Source organism: Lolium perenne, chromosome 6, assembly GCF_019359855.2.
Source record: "Lolium perenne isolate Kyuss_39 chromosome 6, Kyuss_2.0, whole genome shotgun sequence".
Lineage (NCBI taxonomy): Eukaryota > Viridiplantae > Streptophyta > Magnoliopsida > Poales > Poaceae > Lolium > Lolium perenne.
Window position 1 is genome coordinate 72,561,703 of NC_067249.2, and position 13,236 is coordinate 72,574,938.

Here is a 13,236-nt window from a genome sequence, read left to right on the forward strand (position 1 = left end):
TCGACCGACCCAAAAATCGCTGGTAGACGGAAGTCTAAGCTCGATCAACTCGAGGTAGACTCGAGAACTCCGTTGTACGATGCAGCTCGTGGGAGGGAGGAGAGCCGTCTGAGATATGCTCTCGATATTATGGAGATGAAGGCAAAGCACAAATGGACGGACACAAGCGTGGACGAACTCTTCGGATACTTGAAGATCCACTTTCCTAAAGATAACACGTGTGCCGGTAGCCTACATGAGGCCAAGAAAATTATGTGCCCTCTCGATTTACCGCACCAGAAATACCACGCCTGCATCAGTGACTGCGTAATATATCGGAACGAGCATGCCAATCTCGATACATGCCCACAGTGTGGAGAATCTCGATACAAGAGAGGGACAAGAAAATCTTCTCGAAAAGTTGTGTGGTACTTCCCGCTCATGCCTCATCTGCAGCGGTACTTCGTGGACCCCAAGGAAGCAAAGCTCATGCATTGGCACACGGAAAGAAAGGAGGCGGTGATGCGTGATGTAGAACGGGTTGAAAACCCAGTGCTAACACACCCTTCGGATGCAAGCCAGTGGAAAACATTAGACGATGAGTATTACGAACAATTTGGGAAAGAACCAAGGAACATCAGGTTGGGTGCGAGCACCGACGGACTCAATCCGTTTGGGAACCAAAGCAGCAAGCACAGCACCTGGCCCGTGTTTGTATGGATGTACAACCTCCCTCCATGGCTATGCCTGAAGAAGAAGTGCATACACATGAGTATGCTAATCCAAGGGCCGACGCAGCCAGGGAGCGATATCAACCTGTATCTGGAGCTATTGAAGGAGGATCTAGTCACTCTGTGGGAGGAAGGGATAGAAACTTGGGATGCCTACGGACAAGAAACTTTCCGTATGAAAGCCACACTGTTGACGACGTTGCAGGCTTATCTTGGATACGGATATATCGCGTGCCAGGTGTGCCACGGACACAAGGCATGTGTGAGGTGCATGGAAAAGACGCCGTTTTTTACAGCTGGGTAAGGATCCCGGGTCTTCAAAAACCGTCTACATGAGGCATCGAATGTGGCTTCCCAAGAATGACCCGTGGAGGAAGCGTGGAGACCTGTTCAATGGGAAGGATGAGGTCGAGGGACCTCCACCTAGGTGAAACGGCGAAGAGATAGATACTCTGTTGAAAAACTGGAAAGACTGCCCTCCGACAGGTAAGATAAAGATCCATAAGCGGAAGAAAGGAGACAAGAGAAAGAAAAAGGAACTCGGGCCGCTCTTGGGGGTATGGAAAAGGAGGTCCGTGTTTTGGGACTTGCCGTACTGGAAGTTCCTCGGTACGCCTCATAGCCTTGATGTCATGCATATCACGAAGAACGTGTGCGAGAGCTTGCTTGGCACTGTGCTCAACATGCCGGAGAGGACCAAAGACGGGTCGAAAGCAAGACACGACCTGATGGCCCTTGATATCAGAAAAGAGCTTCATTTCGCGCCGGTTGACCAGGAAACTGAGGAGGAGGAGACGGATGGTCGCAAACGCAAAAGGGCGGCCAAGCAGAGCGAAACTCCTCGCCCCTCCTGCTTCACTCTAAATCCCGATGAGCTCGAACAATTCTTCAAGTGCCTCCTAGAAGTAAAATTTCCCCTAGGCTACGCGGGGCTGATACGCAGATGGCTGGACACGACGAAAAAAATCTTCAGCGGGATGAAGTCTCATGACTGTCATGTCATGATGACGCAGATACTTTCGGTTGCTATCCGAGGGATAATGGAACCGCACGTTCGTGCGACGCTGACTGACCTGTGTAACGTCTTCGACGTCATCACTCGAAAGTCGATAACCGTCAAGAAACTCGGGAGGCTGCAGGAAGAGATCGTCACCATCCTATGCGAGATGGAGATGTACTTCCCGCCCGCATTCTTTGACATCATGGTCTATCTGCTGGTGCATATAGTGGACGATATCGAGGATCTCGGGCCGCGTTCCTTCACAACATGATGGCGTTAGAAAGAATGAATGGCTTCATCAAAGGATACGTTCGTAACAGGGCACATCCGGATGGAAGCATCGTCCAGGGCTTTCTCACCGAGGAGTGCATCTCTTTCTGCAAGAATTATTTAAACAAGGATGACCCACGTCCGGTTGGATTGCCCGCCAACAAGCACCTCGGCAGATTTGAGGGAGTAGGCCACAACGCTGGCAGGAGGGAACTCGACGCGGGTCAAGATGATAGGAGAACAGACTTCAACAGGGGCCACTTAGTAGCACTACATCACATGAACGAGGTAGAGCCTTGGGTGGATCAGCACATAAACATGATCAAGAGCAGGGCTGACAAGCCGATGACGGAAGAAGAGGTATTTAGAGCGCACAACTCCTCTTTTGCGAGCTGGTTCAAAGACCAGATTGATGCCAATCCCCCACCAATGGCAAGCGACGTAGACAAAATGATATTGGCCTTGTCTTATGGGCCCGCCCCCAACCTCATTACTTATGAGAAATACGACATCAACAGTTACACATTCTCCAGAGAGGAGAGAGACAAAAGAAGCGACTATCAGAACTCGGGTGTGACGATGGAATCGTACACGGGTGAAGAGAAGAAAAGGTACTACGGAAGGATCGAGGAAATCTGGGAGCTCAACTACGTCGGGGAGAAGCTACCGATGTTTCGTGTCAGATGGGCTACAGACGTCACAAAAGAAGATGCGTATATCACCACCATGCGACTGCCCCCCCCAAATCCAAGACCAAGAACCCCACCGCGCAAAATTAGCCTTGGGTATTGGCTAAGCATGTCGAGCAATGCTTCTTCATAACTGACCCGTCAAGGCCCAGCCGTGTTGTCGTAAGGAGAGGAAAAAGGGCCCTCGTCGTAATGGATGGAGTTGCCGACGACCAAGACTTCGATGGCCTCGTCGGAGACCCAATGATGGAAGAACCCGATGAAGATGATAGAACCTACACACTAAGAAGAAGAAGGACGACGCTACCTAGGTCAAGTGTTCCTCCGTACATAAGGAGTCGCGACGATACCGGTGGGGTCACAAGGACCAAGCGGAAGGGACTTTGAAGTCATTTGTGTATTTATAATAATTATCTCTCGAAGAACACCATTTGTCCTTCATGTTTATCCTAAATTTATGTCTTGCGATGGACCGAGGTAAACATATCGTCGACTTCATCAACAACAAGCAACACGATGGATCGAGGTAAACAGATCGAAACTGGTCTAGCCGATTTTGTTCCTCACCCGCCCTCCCGTTTGGATGCATATGCGTATCTGGAGGAGCCTATGGAGATGACGTTCAGAAGGTTCCACTTTCGCGTCGAGAAAGATGGAGCGTATCGTCTCGAAATTCCGATCTCATCGGGATTAGCGGAAGTCGACTCCGGTTTTCCGAGTTCAACAACGTCAATCGAGTCAGGCGACGAGGAGACATCTTCGCCACGCTTCATCAGCACCAGAGCAAGCGAAAAGTCGCCAAGATCTTCAGTGACATGTCCTTCGAGTCATCTGCGGACTCAGATATAAGCGATGACTCGAGCAGCCTCGACAGCTTCAACTTCATCGACAGATCCACTACCGTTGGCAAGGTCTTCACCAATCTCTATGATGGTGTCACCAAAACCAGCAAGGTTCAGAATTCAAAATATCATCAGATCTACGCCATTGGAGAAGCAAGTCGCGATCAGGAAGAGACTTCAGAGGCTTTCGACGATTTGGGAAATCCATATGTCGATCCCTCTGACCTAAGGCGAGGTTTAGGCAATAAATACGTCAGACCTACACCACGTGTTAGAGTTCAACTTCCGCAAGCAGCATGGGATAGAGCCACAAGAGCTATGGATGGTTCAAAACCAATGGCCACCACCGCTACGATGGAAGAATTACAAGCATACCAATATAGGCTCACTCGAGCTGGAAGGGAATTGGAAAAACAGACAGCTGTTTAAACAGAAGAAAGGAGGCAGCTTCCGCGTCAAGCAGGCAAAGGGCGGAGTTAAGTCGACATTCAGGAACTTCGGGAGATAGCCATAGAGAAGCTCGGAATAGAGCAAGATCGAGGCTGCAAAACATACCTGAGGCTGATAGGGAGAACTTGGTTCAAAACCTCGATATGTCCTTTATGTCGATAGACACAAGAGGGAACATTATCCCTAAGACACCGGAAGCTGGGTATATGGCGACGCAAGCCTTTATCCTTGCATCGAAGCCACCTCCTGGAGATCCAAGAGAAGCATTGTACAACATGGCCATGGCAGGAGTTGGGGCCATGGGGACGGCGTTCGTAACTTCGCCTCCCAAAGGATCAGCAAGGCAAAATAGTCCACGACCCGCTGCAGCAGCACCAGCTCCCGAGAGAGCAAGTGGAGCAAGAGATACAGCAGCTCAAGCACAGGTGGACAGAGCACGACAAAGCAGAAGGGAACATCGGCACTCCCCGGAGATAGATGACGAGGATATGTGTGGGCTGCTGTGCTTCACAAGGAGGGTACGGAAAACTCGAGTTCCTCCAGGGTTCAAATTACCCGATAACTTCAAAAAGTTCGACGGCTTGCAAGACCCAGAGGATTGGCTAGTTGATTATCTTGAGACGGTGAAGCTGATAGGAGGAACCAGAGCAACAGCCATGCAGAGCATCCAAGTGCATTTAAGTGGAGCCGCGAGATCTTGGATAAAAAAGCTTCCACCGGGTTCCATCGACAGCTGGGACAGTTTCGAGGACGTGTTCGTCAAGAACTTTCGATCTACCTGCAAAAAACCTGCATCGTTAGAAGAGCTGAGAGCGTGTCGACAAAAGCAGGATGAATCAATGAGAAAGTATATCCAAAGGTGGAATATCATTAAAAACTCGGCAGAGAATATATCTGACGAGAGAGCGATAGATGCGTTCGTCGCAGGAATCCGACGAGGAGATTTTGTCGAGGATTTGGGGAGAACTAACCCAAAAATAGTATCAGCGTTGTTGGAGATAGCAAACAGGTGGGCAGATGGAGAAGATGCTGTTCACAACAAACGGCATAGGTCACCAGAGGATGACCGTGGTCGAAATTATCAAAATAGACGTCGATTTTCTCGGCAATTCTCGAATTATGATGCTCCTGGCCAAATCTCGGCTGGATTTCGAGCAAGCACTGGAGGGAGCAATAGAGATGACTATCAAAGGAGCAACGAGCAGCGAGGCGACAATAGAGATGACTCCCGAAACAACAGGCTAAATAGTGGGCCAAGGTTCCAGAGACCTTTCGTGTCTCCCGAGGATATTATGAACGGGCCGTGTCAGATGCACTTCTATCTCGACAGTAACGGGAAGAGACAGTCAGGACACTTGCAGAAGGATTGTCGAAATTTTCAGGCAATGCTAAGGTATGCAGGGCAAGCCAATGCTCAGGCGACAAATAGAAACCCTCAAGGGCCAAGGAGTGAGATCCACTTGCCACCTCCTCCCGCAATTACGGACGAGAATCGACACCAGCTCAGAATAGCGGCAGCACCACAACCACCTCCATATGTGGATCCCAATTCCAACGGAGCGGTCTCGATGATTCAGAAGGGTAGGCCGTCCAATAGAGCTCAGAAAGTAATTGATACGTCTCCGACGTATCGATAATTTCTTATGTTCCATGCCACATTATTGATGTTATCTACATGTTTTATGCACACTTTATGTCATATTCGTGCATTTTCTGGAACTAACCTATTAACAAGATGCCGAAGTGCCAGTTCCTGTTTTCTGCAGTTTTTGGTTTCAGAAATCCTAGTAACGAAATATTCTCGGAATCGGACGAAATCAACGCCCAAGTTCCTATTTTCACCAGAAGCATCCAGAACACACGAGAACCGCCAGAGAAGGGGGACAGGGCCACCAAACCACACCCCGGCGCTGTGGGGGCGCGCCCCCCTATGGTTTGGGCAGCCCGTGGCCCCTCCGACTCCGACTCTTCGCCTATTTAAGCCGTCGTGACCTAAAACTTCGACACCAATTGACGAAAACCACAGAAACCTTCCAGAGCCGCCGCCATCGCGAGGCCAAGATCTGGGGGACAGGAGTCTCTGTTCCGGCACCCTGCCGGAGCGGGGAAGTGCCCCCGGAAGGCTTCTCCATCGACACCGCTGCCATCTCCACCGCCATCTTCATCACCGCTGCTGCTCCCATGAGGAGGGAGTAGTTCTCCATCGAGGCTCGGGGCTGTACCGGTAGCTATGTGGTTCATCTCTCTCCTATGTACCTCAATACAATAATCTCATGAGCTGCTTTACATGATTGAGATTCATATGAGTTTGTATCACAATTTATCTATGTGCTACTCTAGCAATGTTATTAAAGTAGTTCTATTCCTCCTGCACGTGTGTAAAGGTGACAGTGTGTGCACCGTGTTACTGTGTTAGTACTTGGTTTATACTATGATCATGATCTCTTGTAGATTGCGAAGTTAACTATTGCTATGATAATATTGATGTGATCTATGCCTCCTACATATGCATGAAGGTGACAGTGTGCATGCTATGTTAGTACTTGGTTTAGTCTATTGATCTATCTTACACTATAAGGTTACTTAAATATGAACAAATTGTGGAGCTTGTTAACTCCGGCATTGAGGGTTCGTGTAATCCTACGCAATGCGTTCATCATCCAACAAGAGTGTAGAGTATGCATTTATCTGTTCTGTTATGTGATCAATGTTGAGAGTGTCCACTAGTGAAAGTCTAATCCCTAGGCCTTGTTCCTAAATACTGCTATCGCTACTTGTTTACTGTCTTACTGTGTTACTACTGCTGCGTTACTACTGCTTGTTTACTGTTTCACTGCGTTACTACTGCTGCAATACTACCACCATCAACTACACGCCAGCAAGCTATTCTCTGGCACCGTTGCTACTGCTCATACTTATTTATACCACCTGTATTTCACTATCTCTTCGCCGAACTAGTGCACCTATTAGGTGTGTTGGGGACACAAGAGACTTCTTGCTTTGTGGTTGCAGGGTTGCATGAGAGGGATATCTTTGACCTCTTCCTCCCTGAGTTCGATAAACCTTGGGTGATCCACTTAAGGGAAAACTTGCTGCTGTTCTACAAACCTCTGCTCTTGGAGGCCCAACACTGTCTACAGGAAAAGGAGGGGGAAGTAGACATCAAGCTATTTTCTGGCGCCGTTGCCGGGGAGGAAAGGTAAAAGGTACTCACACTCTGGACCTCGGCTACCAAGCTAATTTCCGTTGTTGTAAGTACTCGAAGCTATTTCCTTTAGATCCTGCAATTGCATCTTTTTGTTTCTTGTTTACACTAGTTTGGCATAATGGACAAGAATGAGCTTCTTCTGCTATTTCCTGATTTAAAACATGGATTGTTTGATGCGAAAATTAAAAAACCTATGGAATCTTATTTGCATGCTGGTAGTAATATTAGTATGAACGCTTTGAACACCATTGTTGATAATGATATTGAAAGTTCTAAGCTTGGGGAAGCTGGTTTTCATGATCTTTTTAGTCCCCCAAGCATTGAGGAGAAAATTTTCTTTGATGATACTTTGCCTCCCATATATGATGATTATAATGATAGTGGTCTTTTGGTGCCACCTACTATGGAGAGTAAATTTTGTTGTGATTATACTATGCCTCCAACACTTGATGAGAATAATAATGATAGCTACTTTGTTGAATTTGCTCCCACTATTACTAATAAAATTGACTATGCCTATGTGGAGAGTAATAATTTTATGCATGAGACTCATGATAAGAATGCTTTATGTGATAGTTATATTGTTGAGTTTGCTCACGATGCTACTGAAAGTTATTATGAGAGAGGAAAATATGGTTGTAGAAATTTTCATGTTACTAAAATGCCTCTCTATGTGCTGAAATTTTTCAAGCTATACTTGTTTTATCTTCCTATGCTTGTTACTTTGCTCTTCATGAACTTGTTTATTTACAAGATTCCTATGCATAGGAAGCATGTTAGACTTAAATGTGTTTTGAATTTTCCTCTTGATGCTCTCTTTTGCTTCAAATACTATTTCTTGCGAGTGCATCATTAAAACTGCTGAACCCATCTTAATGGCTATAAAGAAAGAACTTCTTGGGAGATAACCCATGTGTTATTTTGCTACAGTACTTTATTTTATACTAGTAATGGTGCACGTGCAATGCACGTGTTGACTAATGCACATGATTTAGTTGAATTTTTATTATTTAAATTTCATAATGTTCACAAATAATTTGATGTATGTTACTTCCCTTAAAAACACCTGAAGTATGTCACTAAACAGTAAACAACATATACGTAAAAAACAAATATCTCCTATCAAAATTTGCCGCCTTGCACGAGGAACTATAGAAAAAAGTAGAAATAGAATCATAGTTAAAGTATTATCTTGTAAATTATTTTTCGGGAAAAGGAAATAAGTAGATAAGATGTTGTTTATGTGTCTTCAAGATAAAGAAACCAGATAATGTTTATGTGTCTTACTAAAACTGAGACAATATGAACAATTACACATTCCATTCTTGATAATATGTTGTTTATGTGTCAGAACTAACCATGGTACATAAGAAAACGATGCCAATGATCCTGAGAATAAACCTTACATATTCCATTTACAAAAATAAAGTTAGGAACAGGAATAAAAATCTACATACCTTAAACTCTGTGCTTCTAAAAAAGTATAATAAAATCTTGTTTGAGCTTATTATAGAATGGACATATATGATAGATGTGGGGATTCATAACTTGTGTGCAAAATGCCATTGTTTTTCAGAACTCTGTACACAGACACGACAAAAATCAAACATAATGGATACTTCAGATGAAAGAAAATCATAAATATGAACTGTAAAACTATAAAACTGTCATCATCAAACCCCGAAGTGGTGTCGCATAAACATACAAATAAGATTCAATGGTAGATCACAACTCTCTCATCTTAGTTCTGACCTTGTGAAACGTGTGTGTTGGTACCTCAAGAGAAGGTGACTCTGCAGGTTAAGGAGTCCCAGATATTCGAACTTTTGGGGTACATGGTACAATCAAATGGAAGAACATTTTAAGCTTTTGTTTTAAGCTACAAAGACATATGCAAAATATCTTGAATTCCACCAAGTGAGAAAGATATATAAGGAATGCATTCCCTTCTGTTAGTAAGGAGCCTACCTGTCACCATGGCTTGGGTTGTGGGGTATTTTTGTCGGTGGAAGAATTTTGCACAGCTCCACTCTTATGTTCCAAAACTGCCTGTAAAAATGTACATTTATATATCAGGTGAAAACCGTATAGTAAAGATATTGATATATTGAATGGGAATTGTAACAACCAGATATGTGTCATACTGTAATGTTTATCCAAGAGAAAGAAAAAGAAGGAACAGGTATGAGATATACCAGCAGTAAGATAAATTTATGTTCTTGTAAAATCAAAATTACTTGACCCTGGTTGGTATGAGGCTGTGCACTGTAACATAGTTTCAAATAGCCGGCTATAGCCTGGCTATAGCCTCGCTATAGCTGTTTGAGCATGTTGCCGCTAAATGAAATCATATACAAATTAGCCGCTATAGCCTCATTTAACCCGCTATAGCCTGATTTAGAGGGCTGCCGCTATTTTTCATAGCCCGCTATTTAAAACTATGACTGTAACTCTAGGGAATATAGCAATGCAATTGTCCCAAATCGGCTACTACAAAGTTTGCAACATCAATGGTGTACCCACAAGCCTCCATGGCAGGAAGGCATTCTTTCTGCAAGAGCACCGTCTTATTCCTCAGAAAAGATAAAGAGGCACTATCAACAGACGATGCAAGTGAAGACAGTTAACTTTATGCATTCATAATTGGTGAAGCCATACCCTATAGGTGATGCATACTATAGAGATGACACATCGGTTGTGGCAGGCTCCATATCGTCTTAAGTATTTGGTTCTTCTAGTTGAATGTATTTCCACCAACAAAGAATCATGTGTTTCTGTCTGACGGTCAATTGTGAGTTCTTTTAAATAAATCAATTAGTAAAAGTCATGGATGGCTCTAATTACTTGGACGACACAGGGAAAATGATTTGTAGCTTCTGTAATATCTGAATCTCAAGATCGGTTGTTACAGTTGGGTACAAAGGTACGGTTTAGTACCTCTGCAAAGAATGAACTATTAAGGACCTACAAGTATTGAAATATGCAAAGAATGAACTTCTGTAATCTCTGAAGATCGCTTCAAATATTGAACTCTGCAAAGAATGAACCATTAAGGACCTACATTTGCAAGGAGCAAAACCATGCTTTTCAGAACTTGTATACACAAATTCAGACCAAAACTGTTGTAGAAGCGATGCAGCAGAAACAACACTACAACGGCAAGTTGCGTACCCTGATCGAGCAGGATTTCGATGATATTAGCATTGCTGCTGCTGGCCAACCCTCCTGGTCCTTCACCACCAACTTCGGCAACTACCCCAAGGGCGAGGAGTTTGCCGTCCTATTCGACGTGCTGGGCAACGACATCTTCAAATCCAACGGCCGTCGCCCATCATCTTTCAAAGTTATTAACTCCCACCTTATCATCCATAAAAAGAACCCTCTAGGAGCAGCAGTACATAAAGTCATAAACTGAATGCTTGCCAACCAACAACCTTCTTTTTTTAAACTGAATCCCCGGCACACGATAACAATGCCTCGGAGCTAGAGAATGAACCCACAAACTACGATTAAAAATAAAAAATGAAAATTGAATGGCATGCAGAACAAAACTCATATGCTCAAATAGAAATGTGTTTAACATTTGGAGAGCCACAAAATGGAGGAGTTGGATCAAATTCCTCATACAGAGAACTTAGTGTGAGGACGTCGATTGCATATTTTAGAGAGTCAGCCCTGATGACTAAGATGAATCATATCAAACTGATCGTACCATCGATTTTGGCCACCGAGAGATGTACAAATCCCCTGGTTCAGCCATGCAGATTGGTGCGGGCGCTCCCCTGAGCAGCGTGCACGCCATGGCCGATAGACCTAGCAACCGAGCCTACTCCGACTTGGAGCGGGCATCGAAGGTTGCGGTGATCCTTTTTCTCTTATCTTCCTTTATTCATCTCTTCCTTGGCAACGTGCCGGTCGCAATTGTGATTTCCGCTGTCAGCTGCTAATGTGCTGCCCTCGTACCCCTGTAGAGCATGCGCACTGCCGCTTCTCGATTTCTTCCCGCGCGATCCATGCGCTGCTGCTATTCTTCTAGGACCCTGTTGCGGTCTTGACTTGCACGCCGCCGGACCGCGATTCCGCTCGTGATTCGCCAGGATCTGGCCGCCACACAATTCCGCTCGCCTGCTGCCAGTCCTCGGCCGCCGCCTCACCTCCGGCTCCGCCCGCAACTGCTAGTCAGCGCCGCCTCACCTTCGGCTCTGCCCACAACTGCCAGGTACCACTCGATTCGGTCGACGGCCCACCGGTCGATTCCGGCCACCACCGCCGACAGTTCGCAGCACCTCCTGCAGGCTCCTCCCCTTCCTCACGTGGATCTCGTCTGGCTCGTGACGTAACTGCGGCGTACCAGGGGCAGGCGACGATTGGTAGCGGTAGGGGTGGGGCAAGCGGAGGCGGTTTGGGCGTGGTGTTGAGGAACGCACGATGGAGAGCGGGGACGTGGGAGAGACGTGATTATCAGTGATGGGGGAGCGGACTGGCGGACAAAACGCGGAAGCGAGGTGCATCGTTGATACATTGGTTAGCGGCTAGGATTGATTGGATCACCACCCTCTCTCCCTTTTAATAGTAGTGGTGATTTGTGTCTTGGAAGTTGTTTACTACTGTAGCAACCTCTCCTTATCTTAGTTTAGTGTTTTGTTGTGCCAAGTAAAGCCGTTGATAGAAAAGTAAGTACTAGATTTGGATTACTGCGCAGTTCCAGATTTCTTTGCTGTCACGAATCTGGGTCTACCTCCCTGTAGGTAGCTCAGAAAATTAAGCCAATTTACGTGCATGATCCTCAGATATGTACGCAATTTTCATTCAATTTGAGCATTTTCATTTGAGCAAGTCTGGTGGCCTAATAAAATTCGTAAATACGAACTGTTCTGTTTTGACAGATTCTGCCTTTTATTTCGCATTGCCTCTTTTGCTATGTTGGATGAATTTCTTTGATCCATTAATGTCCAGTAGCTTTATGCAATGTCCAGAAGTGTTAAGAATGATTGTGTCACCTCTGAATATGTTAATTTTTATTGTGCACTAACCCTCTAATGAGTTGTTTCGAGTTTGGTGTGGAGGAAGTTTTCAAGGATCAAGAGAGGAGTATGATGCAACATGATCAAGGAGAGTGAAAGCTCTAAGCTTGGGGATGCCCCGGTGGTTCACCCCTGCATATATTAAGAAGACTCAAGCATCTAAGCTTGGGGATGCCCAAGGCATCCCCTTCTTCATCGACAACATTATCAGGTTCCTCCCCTGAAACTATATTTTTATTCCATCACATCTTATGTGCTTTACTTGGAGCGTCTGTATGTTTCTTGTTTTTGTTTGTGTTTGAATAAATTGGATTACATCATGCTTGTGTGGGAGAGAGACACGCTCCGCTGGTTCATATGAACACATGTGTTCTTAGCTTTTAATTTTCATGGCGAAGTTTCTTCTTCGTTAAATTGTTATATGGTTGGAATTGGAAAATGATACATGTAGTAATTGCTATTAATGTCTTGGGTAATGTGATACTTGGCAATTGTTGTGCTCATGTTTAAGCTCTTGCATCATATGCTTTGCACCCATTAATGAAGAAATACATAGAGCATGCTAAAATTTGGTTTGCATATTTGGTTTCTCTAAGGTCTAGATAATTTCTAGTATTGAGTTTGAACAACAAGGAAGACGGTGTAGAGTCTTATAATGTTTTCAATATGTCTTTTATGTGAGTTTTGCTGCACCGGTTCATCCTTGTGTTTGTTTCAAATAAGCCTTGCTAGCCTAAACCTTGTATCGAGAGGGAATACTTCTCATGCATCCAAATACTTGAGCCAACCACTATGCCATTTGTGTCCACCATACCTACCTACTACATGGTATTTTCCGCCATTCCAAAGTAAATTGCTTGAGTGCTACCTTTAAAGTTCCATCATTCACCTTTGCAATATATAGCTCATGGGACAAATAGCTTAAAAACTATTGTGGTATTGAATATGTAATTATGCACTTTATCTCTTATTAAGTTGCTTGTTGTGCGATAACCATGTTCACTGGGGACGCCATCAACTATTCATTGTTGAATTTCATGTGA

The 13,236-nt window shown here is 44.9% G+C and overlaps 1 long non-coding RNA gene across 1 annotated transcript; it reads right to left on the minus strand.

The window, feature by feature from the left end:
- Positions 1 to 8,162: 8,162 nt before the first annotated feature.
- Positions 8,163 to 11,649, minus strand: LOC127307670 (uncharacterized). The gene is made up of 3 exons (XR_007855709.2): positions 10,882 to 11,649; positions 9,138 to 9,218; positions 8,163 to 8,992 (listed from the first exon to the last, which is right to left on the minus strand). It is a non-coding gene; the product is annotated as an uncharacterized lncRNA (long non-coding RNA).
- Between the last annotated feature and the right edge of the window lie 1,587 nt (positions 11,650 to 13,236).